Source organism: Ammospiza caudacuta, chromosome 3 (genome assembly GCF_027887145.1).
Source record: "Ammospiza caudacuta isolate bAmmCau1 chromosome 3, bAmmCau1.pri, whole genome shotgun sequence".
In the NCBI taxonomy this organism is placed as follows: Eukaryota; Metazoa; Chordata; class Aves; order Passeriformes; family Passerellidae; genus Ammospiza; species Ammospiza caudacuta.
This window is the reverse complement of record NC_080595.1, coordinates 63068585-63095575: the sequence shown is the minus strand read 5'-3', so window position 1 is coordinate 63095575 and position 26991 is coordinate 63068585. Positions and strand designations below refer to the sequence as shown.

At 38.1% G+C, this 26991-nt stretch overlaps 1 protein-coding gene across 12 annotated transcripts in view; it reads right to left on the bottom strand.

Annotated features, from left to right (window-relative positions):
- EPB41L2 (erythrocyte membrane protein band 4.1 like 2) overlaps positions 1-26991 on the bottom strand; it is a 106964-nt gene that overhangs the window by 75457 nt on the left and 4516 nt on the right. The gene's annotated exons all lie outside the window — the stretch shown is intronic.

Genomic DNA, 26991 nt, shown 5'->3' with positions numbered 1-26991 from the left:
AAAATAAACCCAGCAGGAACAACAATCAATTATCAAAAGAAAAACTGTAAGAGGGAAAGATGCCATTTGTCTTTTCATTAATTCCTAGCATTACGGTCCTGCCGAAAAAGAGAGAATACTGAAGTTTCTTGGAAGCTGTGCAATATTTCTTCTACTTAGTGTTTAATCCCTTCAGGAAACACAGCAAGAATAAAAGGAATGCAAACAAATTTTAACAAGCTCTGTTACAGCAAGTTTTTCTCCTTCTAGCTCTGAGCACTTTGAGAATGATCCAAGAGAAGTTAACATTTAGAAACTAAGTTCATTAAAAAAAGCTAACATTTATAACAGACTTTTAGAGGAAAAAAATAGGCTGTTTTGTATAGAAATTTGTATTCCTATGTTTTAAAAATTCTTTTAGGCTGCTTTAATTACAGATGGTCAAACAGATCTGACAACTAGTTTGAAAATGTTAAAATCTTCAAGTCCATTAATGAAGTGACTGCAATACTCCATAAAGCCACTCTAAAGAGTTTCAAGTTTTTATTTGAAACATCAGTGAAGCCCTTCTAAAGTATTCAGTTTAATCTTTCATAGAGTTTTTTTTCTAAAAAGAATAACAAGGAATCCTAAGTTCTGTATATGGCAAAGCAACAAAAGCCCCCAAGGTTAGATGCTAACTTTTAGGTACATTCTAAATCGAGCTAGAACTGACCACATACTGAAATAAAGAAGTTGCATTCCTTAAACAACTAGAACAGGTAACCCACTGTGCTACATATCCTACTCTTATATCAGTTGCCTGTATTCATTGATCAAGTCCATCAATAAGGGGGTGAAAAACCTTTTATGTCAAAAGGTCAGCACAGTCTGCAGAAGGGTATTATTTCTGAGGACTTCCAAACACAGAGATTGTACTGATTGGATGACAAAACTATCTTGAAGAATCATCCTCTGATTTCAATTGGTTGGCAGTACTTACTGTTCTGTCAAACTATGAGCATATGCCTGCACATAGGTATTTTCAGGATTTTTCTCAAAAAAACTATTTCTTTTTGTTCAATAGTTGTTAAAATGTATTTTTTTTCAGCAGTAATGTAATCATACATTTGGCATTGCTGTTATGATACTCAATTACACACATGGTCAACCCATAATGTCACTTACAGTACACAAAGCAGCAAGGTCTTTTCCCCAATCCTACCTCCTAATCTCTTGTACATCTATCAGAAAATTCCAGTGATCCTTTACAGCTCTGCCATGGCACTTAAAGTCTGTCACTATATTTTGAAGAGTAAGAAGACGTATCATAATTTTTTCCAGGCGTGGTAGAAGCTTGCAATGGATTACTTTAATAATACAAATGTGAGCCATCCCTCTTTTGAATTTAATCGTGGTGTCCAAATATCTATATTTACATCAATTCTTAACAGGCAGAATTTAATTCCCAAACAAAACTACATACAGGCTAAGGCAGAAGATGATCTCTCTCAATTCACAGTGCAATTCCTGTCACATCCATCAGCACATAAACTTGTTGTTAGATTGGTAACTACTAAAGAACATCAGTTCTTGACATACTTCTGCTCATCTAACCGTATCACAAAATATGGTACTGCTGAAAAGCATGGACTTCTTATCCAACATTTCCCTTTCCAAAATCACAAATCTCTAGAAAATACGTGTTCTTATAGCTGCTTTTCTCCAGTGTCTCAAAGCAGTAAGTATGCGTCTGTATCCACCCAAACTACTTCAGCAACTCAGAGCAGCTCAAAAGGAGTAACTGCAATACTCAGTGTATTGGTTTGGCACATACCCGTTATATTTTGGGGCTGGCACCCCAAGCTGCAGCATTTTTGGTACCTCATCCTTAACTACATTAAGAGTAGCTGCAGTCCCATTTCTGACCATAGGATAAACACACTCTGAAAACACATAAAAAAACAGTGCAAACAAAGCCATTGGAAACAAAGTCTGTCAAATTTCATTTCCCTTATTGAACTTCATTCCTTACCTTTGTGAAACTAAAAAAATGTAATCAGCAAGCAAGCAAAGAAACTAATTCTGGGCAGAAGTAAGAGTATTTTGACTGAAATCTTGACTCAAAGGTGGTCTTAGTGAGTCAACTAAGATTTATTTCCAGTATGACTAAGAAGCATGTCTACTACATAAATAACACACCCTCCCTAGCTTTAACCTAGATATCACCAGTGCCAAAAAAGATACAGCAAGTTCTGATCCCCAGAGGACATATTACCAAATCTCCATATTGTTCTAACCCAAAATTTAACAGAACAAGGCTCTAATATTCATTATTTTATTCATATCTTACGTAAGTTTAATGAATTGAACAGCACCATAATTTTTTCCCTAAACACATGGATTTCTTCTCATGCTTGAAATCATGTATGCACTCTTGGTGAATGAAACATTAAGGAAAAAATAATTACTAAACTATTATAGAACCAAATTTTCTATTCTTAAAGTATCTCAATAAGCAGGGTTGAGTTTCAAAAGAACCATAAACTGATTTCTCAGTTAGGGCCCCTCATGCAAGTGCCACATGAATATCCAATGTATTTTGCTACTTCAGGATCAGGAGCTCTCCAAGGAAACTTTTCATACAAACTCTGCTGCTGAATGGCATAAAACCAAACTGAACAACTTGGTCCACAACCATGTGCGGTAGGTCCACCTTGCCAAAACGCTTCAAACAATTTACTCCCTTTAAATTGGAGCTGTATAACTACTCAAATTTAAGACCAAACACTAGCAACCCTTTATTTTAAGCTTGTATTTTCTTGACTTCTCACTACCCGTTAAGATTTTTTGGTGTTTTTTTGCAGATGAAATAGCTACAGCTAAATGAATCAACAATCTAGCTGGCTTAGTGCTCTGCACAGTGCAGAGGGACCACCCAGATTAATCCGCCCTAACTGGCAATGTGCAATACAATTTGAATTTTCCCCAACATTAATATCTAAACTAGATTTTTAAACCATCAGATCTATCAATAACATTAAACATTTTAGACAAAAAGAGCTAGGTGAGTGTTCCTCTCCCTACTGTAATGCCTTCCTCCACTCATGATACCTCAGTACTGCACAATACTGATACCAACACAGCCCTACACAAGACTGGCAGCCTCTCTGCTCCAAGCACTTGGCTGGAGTGCCACACAAGCCCCACTTCTCAGGAACATAAGAAAGGCAAGATGCTGGGCAGCACAGATCAAAAGAGCTGAAAAATTTTAAGGTGGTTAGTAGCAATTCTTAATGATGTCTCTAAATATGCTTGACTTACCGAATATGCTGTATCACATTGCTTATGAATAAAACTGATATTATATAAGAGTAAGGAAAGCATGTTGTGAGCACACACATATTATGCTCATTTGTTTGCTGTAATGCAAAAGCTACAACAGCTTTCAGAGTTTCCTTACCACTGCATGAGGAAATCTGAACTATATAGTAACGGTACAGTGGAAAGAAATTGTAAACAATTTAATTGAGAAAATCTGATCTAAAAATGAGTGGTTATAAATTTCTGGACTAATTATATTAAATACAAGTTAAGTGGTTTGGGATTTTTTCATAAAACAAACAAATGAGATTTTGGGACCAGTTTCCCTAAAAGTCAACAGGATTAACAAGCCAAGTGGCACTTGCAAAGTCTTGAAATAGGTGTTATTTATTTTCAATTCTTGATGATGCAGGAGACCTATTCTGAGCCTTTAGTATCTAACAATTCAACCTCCTAACACCTACCAAAACTGAAAGTACGACTCTGTCAATTTACATTGCTATCATAGCACTCAGCATCTCCTTTATGCACCACTTTAGTTTTTCAGAATAGGAACACAGAAATCCAATGTCCTTTCTCTGCTGTTTTGAAGAGACAATTCTCTTTTTGCCACTCAAGGAATGTGTTCTGCACTCTCTCATAATTTAATCACTGTCAGTCATAACAGCCTATTGAGAAAAATAATCCACTCATTTATTTTATCATCAGTGCACTCAAGCATGGTCAATTTATGAGCAACATAGTCACATGCATCAGCCACGAGAGATCCATGACAGAGCTGCTGGAAAGTTTGTGAACAAACAAATTGCTTTCCTCTGATTATCGATAGGCTAAGTCTAGAAGTCTCACAGTCTTTCATCATCCTAGTCTCACAGGAGAAACAACAGAAAGTCTTCAAGCAGTAGTACTGGTATTTACCTCAAAACATGCAGGCTAATTAAAAATTTAAATTTTAATATTAAATTACACTGATAGTATATCATCCAAATCAGGTGCTTATGGAAGAAAATATCATTTTGATCCCATCATAGCACCTCACAGGATATCTGAAAGAAGCAGCTCTTTGCGCTGAGAGACCAAAAGCGCAACTGCCATGGAATGTGCAAGAGCTGTAGAAGGAAGGGCTTGGGAGCTACCAGTCTGTAGGACAATCAGGAGTTGCCAAATAGGAGTCAGACCAATACACCTGCACGCATTTAACAAGCCCTGCTCACAGTGCCAGGTTAATAAAGTCATGCAGGCATCACACATCTATGAGCTCTAGGAGATCCAGACATTGCTAATCCAAGAATTGTCACTATGCATTAGCAGTTACAACAAGGTGGAGGAGTTGGGCATGAGTACACACTTTTTTTAATGCTTGCACACAAATGTTTATGTGCCACTCAGCAAGACCTGGACAGGCTTGAGAGTTGGGCAGGGGAGAGCCCAATGAAGCTCAACAACGGCCAGCAAGGAATAACCCTGTGCACCAGTAAAAGTTAGGAGTTGACCTGCAGCAGGTCTGCAGAAAAGGACCTGGGGATCCTGGTGGACAGCAAGCTGTCCATGAACCAGCAGTGTGCCCTTGTGGCCAACAAGGCCAATGCTACCCTGGGATGCATTGGAAAGAACATTCCCAGCAGGTGGAGGGACGTGATCCAGCCCCTCTACTCATCCTTAATGAGGCTGCACCTGGAGTTCTGCATCCAGTTCTGAGCTTCCCAGTCCAAAAGAGACAAGGAACTACTGGAGAGAGTTAAAGTGAGGACTATGAAGGTGATCAGGGGACAGAAGCATCTCTCTCAGAGCTGTGGCTGTTTGGCCTACAGACAACTGAAGTGACACCAGACTCTTCAGTGGTTCCCAGTGATATAACCAGGGACACAAACTCAAACACAGGAAGTTCCATCCAAGTGTGAGGAAAAACTTCCTTACTGTGGGGCTGACAGAGCACTGAACAGGCTACCCAGAAAGGCTGTGAAGTCTCCTGATCTGGAGATATTCAAAACCTGTCTGTCCATGATCCTGTACAACCTGCTGTAGGTGAACCTGCTTTAGCAGGGGGGTAGGACTGTGTGATCACCAGGGGTCCCTTTCAACCCCAGCCATTTTTTAATTCTGTATACTATAGTCTAATATGCCATCCAGCTAAGGATTCCTCAGGAAATACCCTCCTACATGTGACATCATGTAATTTCTGTTATAATAAATATTGGTCAGAAAATCATTCAGATTATCATAAATGTTAAAGCCTTCTAAGAAATATTAATTGGTAATTGCTGAAACCAAATATGTAATTTTTTTTAAGCAGAGAAACTCATTGAATCCTACCTTTTTCTGTGCCATGTGCAGAACACTTGCACAATAACCATTCTTACAGTTCTCTCATCTCTTTAACTTTAAAAGCAGGATATAATTTAAAATATTGTGGTTAAAAAAGCCCAGATTTCCAGTGTTAACATTTTCAGTCAGGACATGCAGATAAACCTAGCAAAGATCTACAACTAAGTTTAAAAAGAGACCCAACTAAAGAAGCTTTGCTTCAAGCAATCAGCCATTAAGTTTCTTGGCAAGGCACAGCAGCCTCACCCACCCATCCTTTTGGCAGCAGTAGGATGCTACAGGGCAACCTATGTGGGAGACATGGCAGACATCACTGTACAGTCTGCCAAAGCCTCACACATTTATCTGTAGAAAAATTGTGGAAGTACTGCATATGCTGACAATTTGGAATGCTCTGATTTGCATTACGTTGTGTTTTGCAATTCACCTGACCAAGCCAGCATTGCAATTCTCACAACATACAGAGATTAGGTATTTCTTTAACTCTGATGGAAAAGATTTCCAGACAAATCATAGATAATTTATTTTTCATTACAGCAAGATTTGTCAGAGTATATTTAATTCTCCACACGGACACTCAATCATGTAATACAAGGCACTCCGGCTAATTAACAGAGCCAATGTATTAGTCGGTTACTAAAGTATTCCTTGTCTTTAAGTGAATTTTTGGCTTCCAGAAGCAAATGTGCTTTGAATGCAACTGCTTTTACAACTGAAGTTAATAAGTGACTACCATAAGAAACCCACAGTACATCAGAGTTGTCTAAGAAAGTATGTATACACATTAAAACTGGTGTGAAGAGCATCATGCCTATTCTCCCATTTACAGAAATTTAACTCAGCCTCTAGATATATTTTGTATAATTAAATATGACTTTTTCCAGTTAAATGAAAATTACAAATTTTGAGCTATTTCTTTATAAGCACAAAAATATTAGTATTGCAAAACTTCTGGTTACTTTCCCACTAAGCTACAAATCACTATACGATTCAACTTGTAGGTGTCAAAACAGTAAAGAAATAGAACAGCACTGCAACTACCAAAAAAAAAATGAAGTAACTAACTCAAGCCAATACCTTCCAAGATCTTTTCAAGCTCCAAAGGTTACCATTGTTGACTTTTCCAGAGTATTCGGTGAGAAGCAATTTTTCATGCAGCGATTAGTATTAAAGTCTGATGAGCCCTCAAAAAAAGGCTGAGAACAAAAGCTGGAATTTATGACCCAATTAGGTCAGACACACCAGTGCCTCAATAAGCAAATACACCAAGCCTGCCACAGTTAAAACCTCTAACTCAGCAATGTTCACATTTGGGACTCACACACTGAAAATGTAATTCTGCCACTTTTCAATTAATAGATGTAAATTCTAAACAAAACAAAGCAAGACAAAAGTCCACTCCAGCAATCTCATACACAAAATTAGGCTATCAGGTTTCTCAAAAAAAAGGTGTTTTGATCATTGGTTTGTTAACTGTTTAACTTTGTGCCCCTGCTACCTCCCCAGCTACAAGCTGGTTCCTATCAGAAAGCACTGACTGCAATGTCCCTCACTATGTATACCCTTATACAGATATTTAATACAGGCTATCTATAAACTTCCAGAAACTGCCAGTTGTCACTTTCATAGAAATCTTCTGTCTCAGAATTAAGTCTGAACAGTAATGTGTTTTTCAAATATTCTCTATGGACTTAAGCATAAGAAAAATGTATTTATATAAATAAGACTTACAGAAGCTAACTACCTTTTACCCTTGAGCAAGAGCGTGGTCCCAGACAGTCCACAACTACAGTAAAGGTATCTTCTGACAGCCTAGAAGAGAGTCTCCTTCCAAATTATCAATATTAGGCTATCACAATGGCAGACAGGGTCACCTAAATCACCACTAGCCATAGGGACATTACAGGACCATCCTGAGGGAACAGTGAATCCGTGTGGACACACTGCACTCAGCAATCCCACTCATGGATTACTGCTGATGCTTCCCTCTCTAGGAAGTCTGCAACTCCTGAATTCTCAGCAAACAAAAATCTTGGTGTGAAATCATGGAGCAATGAAGTTTACTGACACTTCAACAGCAGTGCTGCTTTAGGATGGCACTAAACAACTATGAACAATTTTGTTTTCTACTGACTGTTAAACCACAAACTTTCAAGGTCCACTTAACATGATGGCTATTTCTGAAAATTTCAATATAATAGAAAGAATACTTGCTATAAGGAAAAAATGAAGTGACTAAATCCATACCCAAGAGAGATTCTTCCAATTTCCTTTCCTAAATTTGCATAGACTGACATAATACAATGGTTTGCATCTGACTATGCAACACAACAATGAGAGTTGTTCCACAGAAATAAAATTTTCAAGGAAAACTTATTTCATCTGGGGACACACAGCACATTACTTTGCAATGACTGGCTTGTCAATATCTCTAACTCACGGCTGTCTTTGGAATACAATATAAATATAGAATCAGTTCCAGTTTGAAGCATATTGTATTGCAGAAACTGAGAAATATCCTTCTATGGCACTACATGCATTAGAAGTTATAGGAGATACATTTGATCATCTCAGAACTCATTGTCAGGGCAATTCCAGGACTGGCAGGTACAATAAATATTAATGACTTTTAAACAGTTGTACTGTAAGTAGAAAACAGTCTTAAAGGTGAACATTTCATACCTCCAGAAATATTAGAAAGAAGCAAATTTGAGAAGTGACATCTTTAGTAGTAAAAAGTTTTCTATTGCCATGCCACAACCATTTTACTCCAGTGTAAGACTCATTACTCTGCACTGATCCTTTTTTTGAGAAACAGAAGACTTTCACGGTTGGTAACATATTTATTTCATTTATAAAGGATTTGTTGAAGGTTTTTTCCAGAATACTGTTTTCTACACAGTGGATTTACTGGTTTGGCTAGTTCCTCCAATTCTAACAGCAAACTAGAGCAGTATCATAGGTCAAGCACCACATTTCTCAAATTACCTTAGCTTTAAGTTTTGTACACATTATTGAAACACTAAAGCTTTTCAAGGTTCCTTCAACCCTTTATCCTAACATCCTGATAAGCCAAAGAATAAAAAGGAAGCTTATTTTAAGAAAAGCTATCAGAAAGATGCATGATATCACTTATTATGAATGCATTTTCAAAAGCAAATCACAAAGATACCTTTAAGCATAGCTGATATTTAGTTTTTGTCTATTCTGTTAAGAGGCACCAGTCACATGACTGAGTAACACCATTCCTTTCAAAGTTTGGGGACAAGGCAGCCCAAATTAAAAGCTTCCCAAGAGTAATAAGAAAACTAGGTTTTTCCAGTTAAATTCATTTTTGCTGCAGCACCAGTACCAGCTCCAACTTCCATCCTTTCTTCCACAGTTTAGTGACAACCCCACCCACACTACTGTTGTTGTGCTCCTGACTTCTCTCTATCCAAATTACCAACCTTTGACAGCTTCCCAGGAACCTGACCACCTTCAACCAGAAAAGAAACAGAGCTAAGGATACAGCAGGAATTAAGCTTTGCTCTAGCTTGCCTCTGCTTTTCGCAACAGAGAGCTATTGCAACAACACGTAGTTGTCTCACCCTCCCTCACCATCACAAATGACGAATGCAGGGGCAGGACAGGGCAGGATGCAGAGGCACAGAGAGCTGCAGACCACACTCAGCATTAGCACCCTCAGCCATCCGTGCAGCCTTTGTGCCAAAGCAGACAAAACAGAGCCTCCACCCAGAGAATCTTATCCTTTAGTTTTAGGCTGAGGTTTTGCTGCCCTTATCAGCCCCACCAACAGATAATTCAGTGACAAGAGCTGTTAAGCAAAGCATATAACAAAGGCAAATTTTGTTTATACCTCCTCCTTCCAAAAACATTAAAACTATGACTTTGCCCTCCACATTAACTTTTGGTTATAAAACCCCAGCTGTTTGGCAAACTTTTGTATAATCATTCCTATGAGCCCTTACAGGGGTTTAAAGTATTTCAGTTAAACTTCATTATTTGGGGGGGATGAGGGTGGGTATAGAAGGAAAGCAGGCTGCTACTACTACTGAAACAAAACAAGAAGTTAGTTTGTTTCCAGCTACTGCTAAATTCACTGCGAATTATTTCACTTGAGCCTCCTGAAGCGCCTCAGGAGACATTCTTCTGCATTAAGCTTGCAATTACTCTACAAAGCTATACTATAAATTTTTCATCTCTTTACAGCTGTCCCTTTGCTTACAGCTATACTTAACTGAACTGCTGCCATCAGCTACCTGCATTTTACAGAGACTCAGGGCATACATAAATATTATAAAAACTATTGCCATAACATCTGCATTTCCCTTCAACACTCTTCTTGATATCTGCAGTATCTACAACTTGCCAGCACTTCTCAGCCATAGGCTCATTCTTTAAGTGTTTAAAAATTGTACTCCACTACTCTCCACAATCTGTCAGTCATTAAGAGCTTTGCAGCTTAGCCAGAATTATGTCATAGGCATAAGTATTTTCAGTAATAATTTCAAAGAGTTATTTCTGTGCATTATTATAGCAGTAAGTCTTGTTGCTTTCATTCAGGAACACTTAACAAGTTAATGATTGAATAGGTAGAAAGGACAGAACCATTTTTTAAATTATGGTATCCATCCAGTTAAATCTAGCCCCATTTGGTGGCCCCCCCCCCAAAAAAATCATCTACCATGCTCTTTCATTAAATTTTTCATTGCAATGCACATCAAGTGTGCCCATTCCTAACCAAGCTAATTTTTAACTGACTGAATGAACAGCAATTCCTGGAAGAAGGATGTTCCCTCTTCTCCTACTAGGTACCACCTAGTAAGGCTACAACTGCTGATCACAATTTTGGTTTAATATGTGACTCCCCAGCTGATATCTAGAATGAACTATTTCAGGTATGTTTTTTAAGGAGAAGCCACCTAAACAGCAAATGGAAATAAACAAGAGACAATATTTCTGTAGGATGTGTGAAGAAAGTTGAAGCAGCAGTCTGTAAATGTGGTAAGGAAAAGACAGAATACAGAACTGGGTACAGTGGCAGAAGCTTCCTAAACAAAGAACTGCTGCCAAAGGAATTATAAAAAGCAATCAGTCAAATCTTTCTGTTTGTTTTCATGCTGTACACACAGTAGAGACTTAGTCTGGGAAATCACAATAACACTTTTCTGCTAATTAACACCAACTCATTGAATGATCTATATGATACAAGTAAGACAAATAGTAACAATTTAAGTAATTTTCTTTCCTTGCCTATGGTTATACTCCCTTGTGAAATACGAAGTCCTCAGAAACGAGATTCAGGATCCATGATTCAAGATAGATACCTAAAGACCAATCTCAACAAGTTGTGGTACTGCCTTTGGGAATCCACTTCTTGAATCTCTGTACAGAGAAATCTAGTCTTGTAAAATATCTTCAGGAAACAACTTTGACATGTTTGCAAGGTTATGAACTCAATTACAGATTCCATGCTAGATTAAAAAAAAAAACAACCCTCCTTTATCTTCATGACAAAGTCTCCTTCAATACTTTGATTCTAAAAAGGTACAAAATACTTCACATGGGGCAGATAGAAGGAAACTGTGGAAGACTGCAGTTATTTCAAGAGTCCTTTTATTGGCAGCACTTGAGTTTGCCCTTGAGGAAAAAGAAATAACTTGTTTTGTTAAACCAATTCCTTTGCATTACAAATAGTAGCTTCTATATGCATGGAAACCAAAGTTTTCACTCTTTGTAACTTCAGCTTTCCTTGTTCCAGACTTAAAAAGATACATCTGGGATCAAACCACAGACCAACAGATATAATAAAACTAAGCTAAGAGCACCAACAATTTGTGTCAGGCATTTCACACAACCAAACAGGTAGACAGGAAATCTACGTGCCATAAAAACTGACCCCAATATATAGCTTACATGAGGTTAAAAAGAATGTCAGTAGATTAGCTTCCATTTTCTGTTAAGATATTAACTTTAAATCTCCTTAGTGTTAGAAGAAACTGGCTGGCTTTAAAAAAATATCTCCAAAAAAAATCCCATCTTAACCAAAATCCAAATGTGTAACTTAATTGCTTCATAAAACCAGTTTACAATCCAAAAATGACTCAAAATATTCCTTATATATTTCTCTCCCATCCACTAAAAACATTAACTTCAATATTGAAAGGAATATCCTAGATTTTAATATGTAAGCTTTACTCACTTTAAAACAAGTTTTAAATGCAATAAAAGTTGCTTGAAGGCATAAGTTAGAAAGACATATAAAATTCCATAATTTGCTAGTCTCTGTATTCATTCCACAGAATGATGATAAAATGGATTTGTAGATGGAAGGTTCCCATAAAATTTCAGAACTGTATTCTAGTCAAATGACTTGGGAGAACAAGAAGTTAACATAACACTCAAACTGTATTAACGTAACACTTTAGCTACCTTATTAAGCATGCTTATGTAATCACTTTGAGTATCTGAAATAAACAAGCACTAAAAGTGTGGAATTCCTCTTGAAAAACCAAAGGATAGCTGGATATCCAGCCTTTTCCTCAATCTTTCCCATACAAGGACATCTACTCTTCCTCATTTGCCTCCCTTCACAATTCAGTTTTATTTATTTAAAAAATGCAAGTTATTTCAGCAGCACGGCCATCACTCTCCCAGAAAATCTTCACAGCAAACACAACGATGCTCAGCTATTTTTTCCTTATTCTTGTGTAAATGGGGAAGCCACTGCCACCTCAAATGGCAAAATTAGCAATACAGGTCTGAGCACTGACGGAGGATTAAAGTTCACAACATTATGTTTGGTCCCAATAGAACTTTAAAAGATATTTACCCTTTAACTTTTAATTTAATAACCAAGAAAAGACTGTGTCCACAATTTCTGGAATGCCTGTGTGGGCAATGCCATTTGTAATTCTGGGGGTTGGTGGATTCAAACAATGGTTTATTGGAGATCTTTCAGATACAATTAGATTGCAGACCATCAGTTCCATCACAACAAGCCTGGACTCTCTTCAAATTTACACAGGATATTTATTCACAGGATACTTAACTAGGATGCAGAGGGAGTTACCAGAAGCATGACCATCATCCTGCCTTCTCCATCTATCCCCCACCCTCTCTTTCCCCAGTGCACTTGGGAAGGAAAAGGAGCCAAGGAGACCAAACAGTGCCCATCCCCATAGAGCTTTCTGCCGCACTGCAGAGACTGGGATTTATAATCAAAACTGTCTGGGACACAGACTGCTGCTAGTGCTGCCTGCAATGCTGGCAGGCCATTCAAGTTACAAAGAGAAAAACGTGCCAAAATATGTACTCTTGCTTGCCAAGCATATAATCCTGATGCATACTTCCTGATAGGAAAAGGATTTAATAAATATGAGACAATTTCCTTTTCCCTTTGCTTAGAAATTATCTTCTTTCCCACATGCTTAAGGCCAGAGAAAAAGAAACAGCACACCTTTCACATTTAAAAGAAGCTCAGTTAATTCTCTGACTGGAATACTCAGGTTCATTTGATTGAGCATATTCTGTATTTTCTTAGTAACTCAGATAACAATCACCGGACAAGTTTTGGAATCTAAGAGAGTCTCTGCCTCCTGTTACCCATGAAACACTTCAAAGCATGTGGGAGGGCTGGATTTGTTGGTGGACATGGTCCCATTCTCTCCTGGGTGGAAACAACAAGGGAACACCTGAGAAGGATTAGGGGTTTTACCCTTGAATCATGGCATACCTTTGGTTAACACGAGGAGTAGGGAAATTTGCTACAAACTTTTCAGTCAGAAAGATTAATTAGAAACCCAGATATATATAAATTGAGGGATAGCTTCTGTTGCTTAAAAAGGCAAAAGTAATAGAAAAGCAAATTTGTGTGTCAGGGAATCAAATAATAGACAACAGTACAGAGCTGAGACTCTCAAGCTTACATCATTACTGCAGCACGGTAATTGGTAAATGTTCAGTAATTTATTTAGTATACTACTATGAATGATACTTGTAAAATACTACACAAACCAAGGCTAGAATTTCAAAAGACTCCTCATTAAGGAAAAATTAGAGGTAGCTAACAATACATTCAATAGATCTGTTGCAAAAACAATGTGAAGGAGATACAGATAATACTGATACAGCATTAAAACACTATTTCAAAAATAATCATAATGCCCTTAAGAAAACTCTTGCTTTCATAATAAGCATTTCAAAGAAGAAACAGTGGTCATTTAGGTCTAACAGAGTTGAATTTCCAAGTACTGAAAGATACCCAGCAAATAACTTAAGTGTTACTAAGGTAACAATAACAACTGTATTTTCCCTAACTTGTAACATCCCTCTGCTAGTTAACATCTTTTCCTATTTGCAAAAAAAGGAGGAAATAAGACCTTTCACTCATAACAAGCTGTCAGATACTTCAGTTCCTAAATTACATTCAGCAGCCTGAACATAACTTAGCGAGGATAGGAAAGCAGTTGACGTGGGTTTCGGAACAGAGGTTGCAAGCAAGATGAGTGTCTGCCTCCTGAGTAACAACAAATAAAATAGGTTGCACCAGGGGAGGTTTAGATTGGATAGAAAGGATAATCTCTTTGCTGAAAGGATGGCCAGGCACTGAAACAGGCTGCCCAGGGACGTGGTTGTCACCATCTCTGGAAATATTTAAAAGACTTGGAGATGTGGTGCTTGGGACATGGTTTGGTGGTGGATTTGGCAGTGTTAACCTAACAGTTGGATTTAATAATCTGAAAGGTCTTTTCCAACCCGAATAATTATATGATCCAATGAACAACAGAGCTTATATAGCAGCAAAACTTTGCCTGACAGCAAAGGGCAGTCTACAAACACTCATTTTTACCAGAAGTATTAAGCATTCTTAAAAGTAAGAAAGCAGGCAAAATGGCTAAAGATTTCAGAAAACCAGCTATTAACCTAATCAACCCGAGAACAAGAAATATCAACCATCACCACATGTTAGCAGGAGGTTGGAAAAGATTATATTGACCTCCAACAAGAATGCTGTTTGAAACATTACAGTTGTTGGCCTGGTTTCCTACAGGAATAAGATCTATGCAATCATACTGCCTGTTCATCTGTTTGTTATTCTTCTTGGTATGTTTAAGTTCAATGGTCAATTTGAACTAAATTTAGCAATGGTCCAGAGGTCTCAATAATAATTTATACAGGACATGTAAAGCCAGTTTGGTAGGAAAGAAATCCCAGTTAGTGAAGAGAGTCTAGTATAAACCCATAAGTAAACCTACTTTATTTGCCTGACTAGTTTTACTGTCAGAACATACCAGCCACGCAAAACAAATACATATCTAATGTTCATTTGGATGGTTCAGCATCAAGTGTACTCAGGGAATAAAACAACAAAACAAAGAGATACTGACAGAACAAACATTTATAAGTGGCAGGGGGAATAAGCTGATATTTTGTTTTAAAGGAGAGCATGAAAAAGTCATGGAAGATTGTGCCTCATAAGTTCTTCCACTGCGACTCAGTTTCAAATACTGAAAGATCTGATGCTTTCAAGGAAAACCTGAAATGAATGCTGAGGAGGATTACAAGAAGGTCAGCAACATATTTGTTGCTCACTAGCTTTGAGAGGCTAATATTCCAGTATTCACAGAATTACTTGGGTTGGAAGGGACCTAAAAGGTAGCTTCAAACCCCTTCCATGGGCAGGGACACCTCCCACTAGACCAGGTCACTCAGGGCCCCATCCAACCTGGCCCTGAACACTTTTAGGGATGGGACATGCATAACATCCTTGGGCAACAGCCACCAGTTCCAGCGCCTCATCATACTCTCACAGTAAAAACTTCCTCCTAACATCTAAGCTATGCCTATCCTCTTTAAAGCCATTATTCCCATATTACTACTTCTAACTACTACTGAATATTGTATAGTGAAGCAGAGGAACATGCAAAGAGGAAAAATGAGAAAGTACATGAGTGGAACAATATCTCAAATACACGAAAAAAAATTATTATCTCAAAATTCTACTGCTCGTCTCTTGCTTTTACCACATTATTATCATTATTAAAAATCTTTTGAAATAAGCTAGGAGAAGAAAATCCAGCAATGTAAGACAATTTCAGTGGATATTAGATAGATGGGATCTCCAAATCCAGTTTATTCATCTTGCAGGACTTATGAGTTTGCATTCTGGGTTTCTTCCATCTCCTCCCCATCCACCACCATTACATGTTCAGAAAGTAAACTAATTTGTGCTTTTAACCCAAAGAATCTGCAACTCAAACATGTCAATAGTTAGCTGACCATAAAAGCAGACAGAGCTGCAAAGCTGTGCCTGCTGCAGGTGTATGAACTAATAATGGAAAGAGGATGATGTAGATTGAAAAAACCCACATCTCTCTCCTGAATTGCTAGTTTGACAATTTTGGTCAAATATTCATGCTGGTTCTGCAAGTATTCAAACTGATTCTGCTTACACTGGTTATGAAATGTACTCTAACACAAAACTTGAGAGTCACCCTGAATTTTGGGCTGCAACAATTCCTCAGATTACAAATAACTCCTGACATCATTTCTGCAGTCCCATCACAAAGACAGAGAATTTGTGGCAGTTTACTGGGCATAGTCACCTCTTAAGCCTGGAAGCAAAGAACACATCAGTTGTGCATGGGAACAGAAGTATCATGTCCTAAATCAAAAGATAACCTTTACTCACAGCTGGGTAGTCCATCTACTTCAAATCTGCACACTAAAGGACAGTTTCAAAATGCAATGATGGCTTAGACAGAAATACCTTCAGATGTAAACAGTATATAAAACACTATGGTGTCACCCAGAGAACTGACTATGCCAAATTCCATATACTCTTTTGAAGAACATACCAAGTTCAGTAGGCTATGTTAGAAGTATCTAACACAAAATACATCAGACAAGTTCACTTGCTGGCTTTGTAGCACTTAAACCACTTAATTTTCTTAACTTGGTAGAAAATAAAAATAAAAATCAAGGTACAATATTTTTCAGACTCTATGGGGAAGAGAAAAAAGTCAAGGGTCTGTGACATCTTATTACAAGAATTAGCCAGATCTGATTTAGAACTCAATGGCATCTCAAACTCTTCTGAAAGGTCAGGAGATACCTCACTTAACAACACTTTGGTCTCCTGAGCTTATGTAAGCTACAGAGCAAACATAGACAATACAGTCACAAGACCACCGAAAAGAAAATAATTATAAACATTCAGAAAACTCTTAGTGCATCCATCTCTACATTTTGAGGATAAAGGAATCATAATTTTCATCACATTACATTCCCCCATTTGAGAGGAAAATTATGATTTTTTCCAGATGTCTATCTACTGCTTTATTTCAGCACCCTCCCTTGTGTGAACTGCTAGTGATGATTCTAGAAAATCACTGTAACTAACCATTTTGATGCAAGAACTTATTTAACTGAGAGGTCAGTTAAAAAATATGGTATTACTGTATGAGGCAATGACAGTATCATAATCAGAAGAGATTAATTCCTCTAATTAAATACCATATAAGAAAAACAGGAGTATTAAGTCAACATCAACAATCAGTGAAGATGTTTTAGAAATACTTTAGCTTCATAGACCAAGTTAAATGCTTAAGTCAAAATGTCCCAATATTAAGAGGAAATAAAAACCATTTACAGGAAACAAATCAGTATTTTACTGATCACACATTGCTAGGCTGCCTCAATGTCTTGCAAGCACAAACCTGAAGCAATGCTTTACTTCAGACTGCAAGTCTGATTACTTCTCACTTTCTCCACTTTATGCTATTCGGTAACTAGCTCTGAGTCAGACCTTTAAGTATCACCACCTGCTCTAGGAAGCGGGAAAAACAGCCACAAAGCCCCACCAGCTCTGAGAGAAAAAGACTACAGGCATTAACCCATTAGGCGAAATAGTACAGCTTATCCTACCAGGGTACAAAAGGCTGCAGAACAAAAAACATAGGTGACCCAAAGGAAAAAAAAGGCTACTTTAGATTCCTCCTTTTTTTGTAGACCTCACCACAAAAGTTAAGCCCTCTTTAACAATCAGAAATGGAAAGTTAGTAGAAGTCAAAGCCCAGGATCCCTGTAACTATTTACTCTACATGCAGTGACTTTTCCCTTGTTACCACTTCTCCCTGCATAACAGCAAGCTAAGAGTTTGAGGAATTTGATCTTTCTGTTCAGTTCTTCAAAACTTTGATGCTAAAATTTGCAAGTGTGTTTTGAAGAAGAGCAGCAATACAACAAAGCGTAAAAATAATTCCAAACAGTAACTACAAACAAATCAGTGGAAAAAACTTCAAAACTAAATATAGTAGTAATACACTCTCTTGGCTGAAAAGCACTGAATTACTGGTAAAACTCTTGCAGACTATTCAAGCCCTCTGCAGAATTACCAGCCTTCAGGGTATCAGCAAAGACAGTTCTGTCATGTGAATTGATTCATACTATTGATAAGTATGTGTAGCCTATGGCAGTGCTTTTCAAGTAAAAAGACAGGTCAGAAAACTGAATGTTTTTCATGCAAAGGAAGATACACCTTAATAGCCTACCAGGCATCTCCTCTAGTCTAGGAGGGTGAAAGAAGCAACAGCTGTTTTCAGAAGAAAAGGTCAGAAGCACTAGCTGAACATGGGAACATAATAAACTTAGCTTGATTCTACATAACAGTCTTTATGTTACAATCGTGTTGATGTAAGGCCTGTATTAGATTATCTCATTGTAGCAACAGTTATGTTGCCTATTTTAATTAAAGTATTCTGAGGTAACTGCTTCAATTCCAGTTAAATCCCTGAATGTGATCAGTTTCACATAAAGCAACAAGAAGCCTTCCATACTAAAATAGTGTTGCATTTTAAAAATACAACAGCTGTGGATCAAGTAACATTTTACTGCTCACATCAGAGACAAGAAGTTTTGCATAACTTCACAGCATGTAAGCATGAGACCACTCTCAACTCACTACAAATGTTTCTTTAGTGATGACTAGCAGAGCGAAAGCCATCTTCAATTCTTCAGCAGCACAGAACTTTGTAAACAACAGCAGTGTTTACTTTAATTCAAGGGGAAAACAAAAAAGAACAGAAGAAAATCAAGTGGGGAGAAGAGGTTGCAAAGGGCTTGTTTGGAGCTGAAAGGATGAAGGGGAGAAAAAAGTGAACCAGACATTTAGAGCATAAACTGGAGGAGAGGGAAAAACCATGCAACAGTACATCTACTGCTGAAAATGAAAACCCAACTTCTGCTGCGTAACACAACCTCCATACAGACTAGAGATACTCAGCCTACTAAGTGCATTCTTCTTTTTAAAATTTCCACAATAGGAGCAAATAGTTCAAAAGTATGATCCATGGACACAAAGCTGCCCACTGACATCACTACTTCAATAAGCTCAAAATTAGTATTGAAGAAAAAAGAATTACAATCTAGTTAGTGACTGAATTTGCCGTTCAAATGTTTGCACATATAAAATAGACATGATCAAAGGTACAAAAGCCACACTCAAAGCTCTCCAAACCAGACAAAGAAATAATGAATCATAGTCAGAAACATCCCAAGTATCCCCAATTCCAATTCACTCCTACACAGTGGTACATTTTCCCTCTATGCTATCATAATTTACATATGATTTCAGGTTAATAATGCTCTGCAAACATATGTTAAAGAAAAAATTCTGTAATTTTACTTTATGTTACTGAAAAATGGAAATAACTGTAACTTTAGGTTTGCAAAAAATCTAACGGCAGAATTGTCTTTTATAAAAAATTGCTAATACCCTAGTAATAGCAAACATCTAGGAAAATGGTACAGGTGGAATTACCATTATAGCAGAATCTTGCTATTCTAATAAGAATATTTAAAATTCACGAAGCTTTGCTTTGACAGATGACAAATTTGCTATTCTATGATTTTGCTTCTCTGTAGTTTTATTAAAGACATATACACTGCAAAACTTTCCAGCTTTGTTTCTGGATTAAAACCAAGCTAACTGCTCTGTCATGAAAGAGAGCCTTTGCAATATGAAAAACCTCAGTAAGAAAATTTCCACACAGCTTTTCAAGTACCAGTTAGGTACTTGAACTAATACTTTACCTAAAATAATATTATACTTGAAGCATCTGAGAAAGCAGTTTTTAAGAGTAAAACAGCAAGATGGACATTGTCAGATTCCAGTGGATGTGGTCAACAAAACAGTAGCAATGTCCCCACCAAGCAGTAAGAAGGAAACATGAGCTTTCCCAAGCTGTGGGTTTTTGGAGGATGCATATTCCAGACTACAGTCAGATCATAAATCCTCTCAATTAAGTGACCCAGAAAAAGAATGATTTCAAGTGGGGTCCTGAACAACAACAAGCTTTTGAACAAATTAAACAAGAGATTGTTCATGCAGTAGCCCTTGGGTCAGTCAGGAAAGGACAAGATGTGAAAAATGTGCTTAACACTGCAGCCAGGAAGAAAGGTCCTTCGTGAAGTCTTTGGCAAAAAGCACCCAGGGAGACTCAAAGATAAGCCTGTGATTTCTGCAGTCAGGGATGCAAGGGATCCCAGGCCTGTTACACCCAACTGAGATACCAGCAGCCTATGAAGGAGCTTGAGCTGTCTCAGAAGTGACTGGCACTGAATCACAGCTTATCCTGGAACCCCAACTGCCAATACTGGGCTGGATGTTCAAAGGGAAAGTCCCAGCCACACATCACATCACATCACATCACATCACTGACACCACATGGAGTAGGCAGCTTGTGTTGATCACACAGCAAGCTCAAATAAAAAACCCCAATCACCCAAGGATCTTGGAAGTCAGCAAGAACTGGCATGAAAGTAAAAATTTCAGACTACTATAATCAAAGGAGAAGGTACCACATGTTGAAGAGGCCCTATTATGTAATCAACCACCAGAAAATGAAAAGCAATACAATCTTTACTGACAGTTCCTGCCACACACTGAAGATGGAAAGGTGCCATATGAAATCCTACACAGCAAGCTGTACAAGCTATTGAGGGACAAGGTGGATCAAGCCAGAGAGCAGAGCTGAAAGCCATCCAGCAGGCTTTAGATATTGCTGAAAGAGAAACAACCAGTGCTCAACCTCTACACTGACTCACGGATGGCAGCAAATAATGGAAAAAGGTAAACTGCCAGCACAGAGGGAAACCCATCTGGGCTGCTGAAATGTGGCAAGACATCACTGCCTAGGTGAAGAAGTTGGCCATAAAAGTATATCACAAAAATGCACATGTACCCAAGAGCTGGGCTACCAAAGAACACTGCAACAATGGACAGGTAGATGAAGCTGCCAAGATTAAAGTGTCTCAGGCAGATATGGATGGGCAGCATGAAGGTGAATAATTTCTGGCTCAGTGGGCCCATCGTGCCTCACATCATCAGGGAAGCAATGCAACACACAGATGGGCTTGTGACCGAGAGGTGGACTTAACCAGAACAAAACTATGGCCCAAGTTATCCATAACTGTGAAACATGGGCTGCAATCAAGCAGACCAGGCCTCTCTGGTGTGCTGGACTGTGGCTGAAACACAAACATGGGGAGGCCCTGCATATCGACTGGATGACACTGCAGAAAACCCACCAGGCAAGTGCTACATGCTTACAATGGTGGAAACATCCAGCCTGGATGGCTGGATACAGACCCTGCGCCTGATCCTACTGCCCAGAACACCATCTTGGGCCTTGTCCTGTGACAACATGGCACCCCTGAGAGAACAGAGTTGGACAACAGGACTCATTTCAGAATTAGTCTCACAGACACCTGGCCAGAGAGCACAGGACTGAGTGGTGTACCCTACTCCCAATCACATGCCAGCCTCTGGGGAAACTGAGCAGGACAATGGACTGTTAGAAACCACATTGAAAGCAGCAGATAATGGGGTCTTCGAACACTAGAATCTACACTTAGCAAAGGCTGCCTGGTTTAATTAACTCCAGAGGCTCCAGAAATCAAGCTGGTCCTGCCCAATCAAAATTTTCACCTACCATAGAAGGGGATTAAGTCTCCGTGGTGCATTTGAGGAATATCACTTTAGATTGGTCCTGCCTAAAGCAAAGGCAAACCTGCCTGTGTGACTGTTTTTGCTCAAGTAGTTGCTGAGTAATGCAGCAGGATGTGGAAACACAATGCATACCTCAAAGGGATTTGATTTTTGGGTGAGAACAATCTGTAATGTTAGCTTTTATAACACTGGCTGCTGAATGGCACTGCCACTGTATGTCATAACTACCATGGGCAATGAATACGGTTTGCTCCAGATACATGAGGCTCCTCATGTATCACAACCACCTGGCAGCACTCCTGCCCTGGAAGACATCTAGGATGTACAGAGCCCAAAGTCATGGACCAAATTAACTCAATGGCCATCTTGGAGGGACAGCCATTAACTATTAAAATTACACTTATGCTTATGTGTATATATATATGTACATATATAGCTAGTAGGTGTAGGATTTGTGCATGACATGGATGGTATAGACTAAGGGGAGGATAATGTTCTGGCTTAAGCAAGGACAGGGTTAACTTTTACAGTAGCCAAGAGGGGGCCTGGCCAGAAGTCAAAGATTATTCTACATCACCTCACATCATTTTCTGGGGACAGGGGAAGGAGTCCCTTCTACATCATGCAGTGTGGTAGTGGAGTCAGGTATTCACCAGGCCCTGTGTGGGGAGCACTCATGTGACTCTTCCACCTCCTTCCTATGCTCTGTTATTAATATTCTTGCTCTTACTGCTCCTTTTCTTATTTCATTGCTATTTCCAGTAAATTGCTCTTAACCCACTATCTCTACCTTTTGTGCTTCCAATTCTCCTATTTATCCAACTGAAGGGGAAAGGGTCTGGGGCGGGGGGGAAGTAAGTGAGCAGCACGCAGTTTGGAACATGTAATGGGAACACTAAACTGGGGAATTGCCTTCCTAGACTTTCTTTAGGATGCCTCACTGCTATACCAGAGTCTGCCCACAATCACATGGAGTGCAAATAGAGATAACAGGAGATAAGTGATTGGTTACAACAAACTGGTGGGAGGCATAACCTGAAGCCAGTCAGCAGAAGCTGCTCTTCTCTGAAAGAAATCAAAAATTCCACATCCAGAAAAAAACACAAACCAACTGTTTCTCAAAAACAGAGGGATCATCTTTATTCCATTTTATACTGAGAAACAGAAGTATGATGAAAGAACAAGCATAATTTGACAAGCTACAGAAACAACTTTCATTTTAATTAACCAATTAATAAAGTTATATTAAATAAGGTTGCTGATAATATTAGCTTTATTTTCCTCGAATTTGAGTTGCTACCTTCATGAGCAGTTTACCAGTGCTCACATACAAACATACTGCCTGAGTTACCTGAAACAAAGCATTACATAGGCAGGTAAAAAAAAAAAAAAAAAACCAAAAAATCACCAAACACCCAAATGAACTAGCAGAGAAAAAACACATTTTTCCTGAAATTAGTGCTTATGCTTTCACCTTCTTGATATAACCAAAGATCTAAAAATAGTCACAGAACATAAAATCACTTCTTGTGTCTTGAGCTGTTAGTTTAACTGCTTACATACTGAGCCTTATAGCAAGAGTCATGTACTGTTGTTAACCTTGGGAATAACACAACATGAAAACCCACAGAGGATTGTAAAAATAACACTTGCGGAAAAATCTCTGTAGCATAACTACTTCAATTTAACCAAAATCATTAAAGAAAATCTGAGTTGTTTTAAATATGAGTAAAACAAGAAGACCCTGTGAGCTTCTGAACAGGAAAGATCCATAGACTTTTTTCTAAATGAGTATCCTTTACGAGCAAGCAAAAGTCATTCAGAGTAAAAGAATGAAGTAGGTTGATTTTGACTTCAATAGGCTTAACATGTGGACCACAACACACCAGCCTTTTTGCCTCTCTTCTTTTGCAAGTGACTCCACCAGGCAAATTAATCTTCCCACATAATTCAACAGTTTATAGAGACAAGATGTTTCAAGACAGAAAATCAGGGCTCATGACAGTGACTAAACAGTTCACCCAATAAAAACTGTTTTCATCTGGTCCCCTTCCAAAGTGTTAATGTGCTATGTACAGCACACGTCTTGCCCTTTATCCAAGGCATGATGTACCACCACTGAGTAATTTTATGCTAAGCCAACCAGTTTCATACTAGTTGTTCCCCTGGAATACAACTGAAGAAAATGTTGTGGTTTTTCTTTTTTTTTTTTTTTTTGCCCTAAATAAAAAATCAGGGAAACTGAGCAGAAGGTCTGAAAAAGGCAAAGAAGTTGCACTTTTATCTAGGCAAAGAAAAAGGTTGAAGTAAACTTGCTCCCAGCATTGTGGGGACATATTTTGCATCTCTCACACTAGCCTTTAAAAATCCAATTGCAAGCAGTAAATAAAACTCTTAATTCTTAGTCCAGTGTATCAAATCTCATGATATCTCAAGACACAGAGTCGGATTTCTGAGATTTTTCAAACAAATCAGCTCAGGCAAAATACACTGCAGCTAATGTGTGGGTGTTTTTATAGAGCTTCATCATGCTTTTTGAAACAAAAGGAACAGAAATCCAGAATATATGAGAAACAAGAAGGATGACTAGAAGCTGCTTTAATTCCATATCAGGGCTAAAATGGTACAAATTCCTCCTTCAGTGGTAACATGTAATACCTGGTCTCTAGGTAAGACTATTCTGTTTGGATTCCTGACCTTGTAATGGTCTAGAGATGAAAGTAGAATGTAGGGTCATTTGCCTTTTACTAAATTTGCTAAAACCAGTGGGCATATGAGGGAATATGAAAGGGGCAGCAATGTTATATCTGTGTTTTTCTGAAACTAGATTGACCACATGACCCTGCCACTCTCCCCAAGTCAGAACACTGTCATTTTTTACTGTGTTCTGTAGCATAATTTCATTTTTGCTTTGGATTAAGTTTTTAAACATAGAAATCTCACAACAGAGCTCATTTTACATAGCATTTCTATGGAAAAGGCATCTTCCTCCAAGAATCTTCTCACCTACAACACAGGGCTGTAGTATTCCTAACTTCACTTTTACATAGTTTAATTCTTCTACAGTACAAGAATAATGTGCTGGTGACAGTGTAAACTTTTCCCCAAAAAACCCTCAACTATTCAGCTTCAACACTAAGTCATTATTCTGCAGCTATGCCATGGCACTTCAACAGCATCCTTACTTTCTGAAATGTCACTGGGACTGAATCCAGAAGTGACAAAAACCTATGAAGTTCTAATCTGCTACATGTTTCACCTTGCCAATTCAACATAGTAAAAATATCTGGAGAACATGAAATTTCAGCCTTCAGAAACATGTCTTACCCTTCAGAACGAAAAAATAATTCCACATGCTTGGAAATACAATGGTCTCAGTATAAGCAAATGCAAGGGTAGCAGGGAGCAGTGGGGAACAAAAAAAAAAAACAACTGTAAGTGCACAAATTTCATTAAGCATTAATTGCTCTCTGTAATATATTCTTAAGCACACACACAGAGTCAAGAAAGCACACTGGGAAAGTGAGGCTGAATACGACAGCTTAAGTTAACTAATGAGATAATTAGAGGTCCAAAACAGGTTTAATACTAAAATCACTTACAATTGGGGTTTGTAAAGAAGGAGCAGTAACACTGATATGTAGCAATCCCAGCCTTGTTTCAAACAGCTGCCTCTAACCATTGTATAAGATAATCTTTGACAAATGTTGTCTACAGAGGAGACAAGGCAGGTATAAGACAAAACATAGACTTAAAAGTTAATTTAATGCTACAGCATTCTTTGGTTCTGGTTATGTGTTCCTCACTCTGTTCACCCTCCCTCCACCTCCATCCTCCCCAGACACTGGGTTTATTTCAGACTTGAGGTCAAATAGTGCACTGCCCTACCAGGAAAAGTACCAAAAAAGCCATACGAGAAAAAAGGATTCAGTCCTCTAAGAGAAGACCAATGATATATAGGCATATTTCTTTAATTGCTTGATGATGAAATAGCAGCAGTTACAGTATTATTTAAACACAGCTTTTAAGTGCAACTTCAAAGGGAGAAGCCAAATGGGATAAAACAGCTTCTTTCAACTGAGCAAACAGCAAATCGATTGTTTACAAATAATGTCTACAAAGTACAAAACACTGTGTTTGGAAATTGAAAGTTTCAGATCCAAAACTGAAACCTTCAAAGAAGTTTGCAGGATATACTTGGTATATTCTGATATATTTTAATTGATGAATCCCTGCTTTTGTGAGTAACTGGAAGCAATAAAAGTGTTTCAACAAATGTGAAACCCATGGACATTTTTATCACCAGATTTTAATTTTGTTTAGATTTTCCAAAGTAGGAGGATACAGGCTGAATCAGGTAGAATTCAAAGGTCTGCCTAGTATGAATTCAAAAACTTGAATTAAGAATATATATTTCAAATCCCATATACAGGAAAACTGACTATCTCAAATTAGAAAAAGCTGTTGCAATTTTCCATTGCGGTAAGAGAGCACATCATGCATTTTAAATACATACTGAGGCTTTTCATACTCTTAATAACATTCTGTGTTCTTAAAATGTTGTAGTCAAATTCTTATCCAGGCCACTATAAAGAATACCACAGTTATAGTCTATACTTCTCTACCCACAGTAAGGGGATAGCAGCAAATTACAGTAAAATCTGGTGTTACATTTAGCTGTACAACACTACTAATTAGAGAGTAATTTCAACAATAAATATTTGGTTAAACTCTGCTTTCTCATCAGTGCAAGCAATTTAAGATGAAACTGATCTTTCAGAAAGTCCGTGGGGGCTGTTTTTTGAGTCTATTTTTATTTTCTGGTTACTGAGCATCTTTTCCAATGAAACAGTTTTCCAGAGCTACTGCTCAGCAAACAGAAAACCACACACAATGTTAAAAGTAAAAGGGAAGAGTCAAGCCTAGAGGACCATGGCAATCCACAGTTCTCTTTAAACTGTCCTTAGCTAACCCTATTTTACTACTCAATGGCAAGATCTTCTAACAATGACCTTACAGAGCACACAGGCTGCATGACTCAGTAAGAACAAGGTAAGCTAAAAGACAGGCTTTATCACACCCTTCAGAAAGAATACAGGGAGGAGAAACCAAGATACAGACAAATATGAGCCTGATGGTAGATACAATATCAAGTAAAACACCCAGTTAACCCCCTAGACACTGACAAGTCACCAGTTTTAAAAGAGAGGCTCTTCCTGCAATTCTTCACAAGAGCTCTCTGATGAGCCATGCTGTTACTAATAAAAGCACTACAGAGATGAACAGCAGTAGTACCTTATCTCCTTCAGAAAAAAATCCAAAGAAACACATAAGCAAAATACTACTACCTGCTTTTGAGAATTCACAGA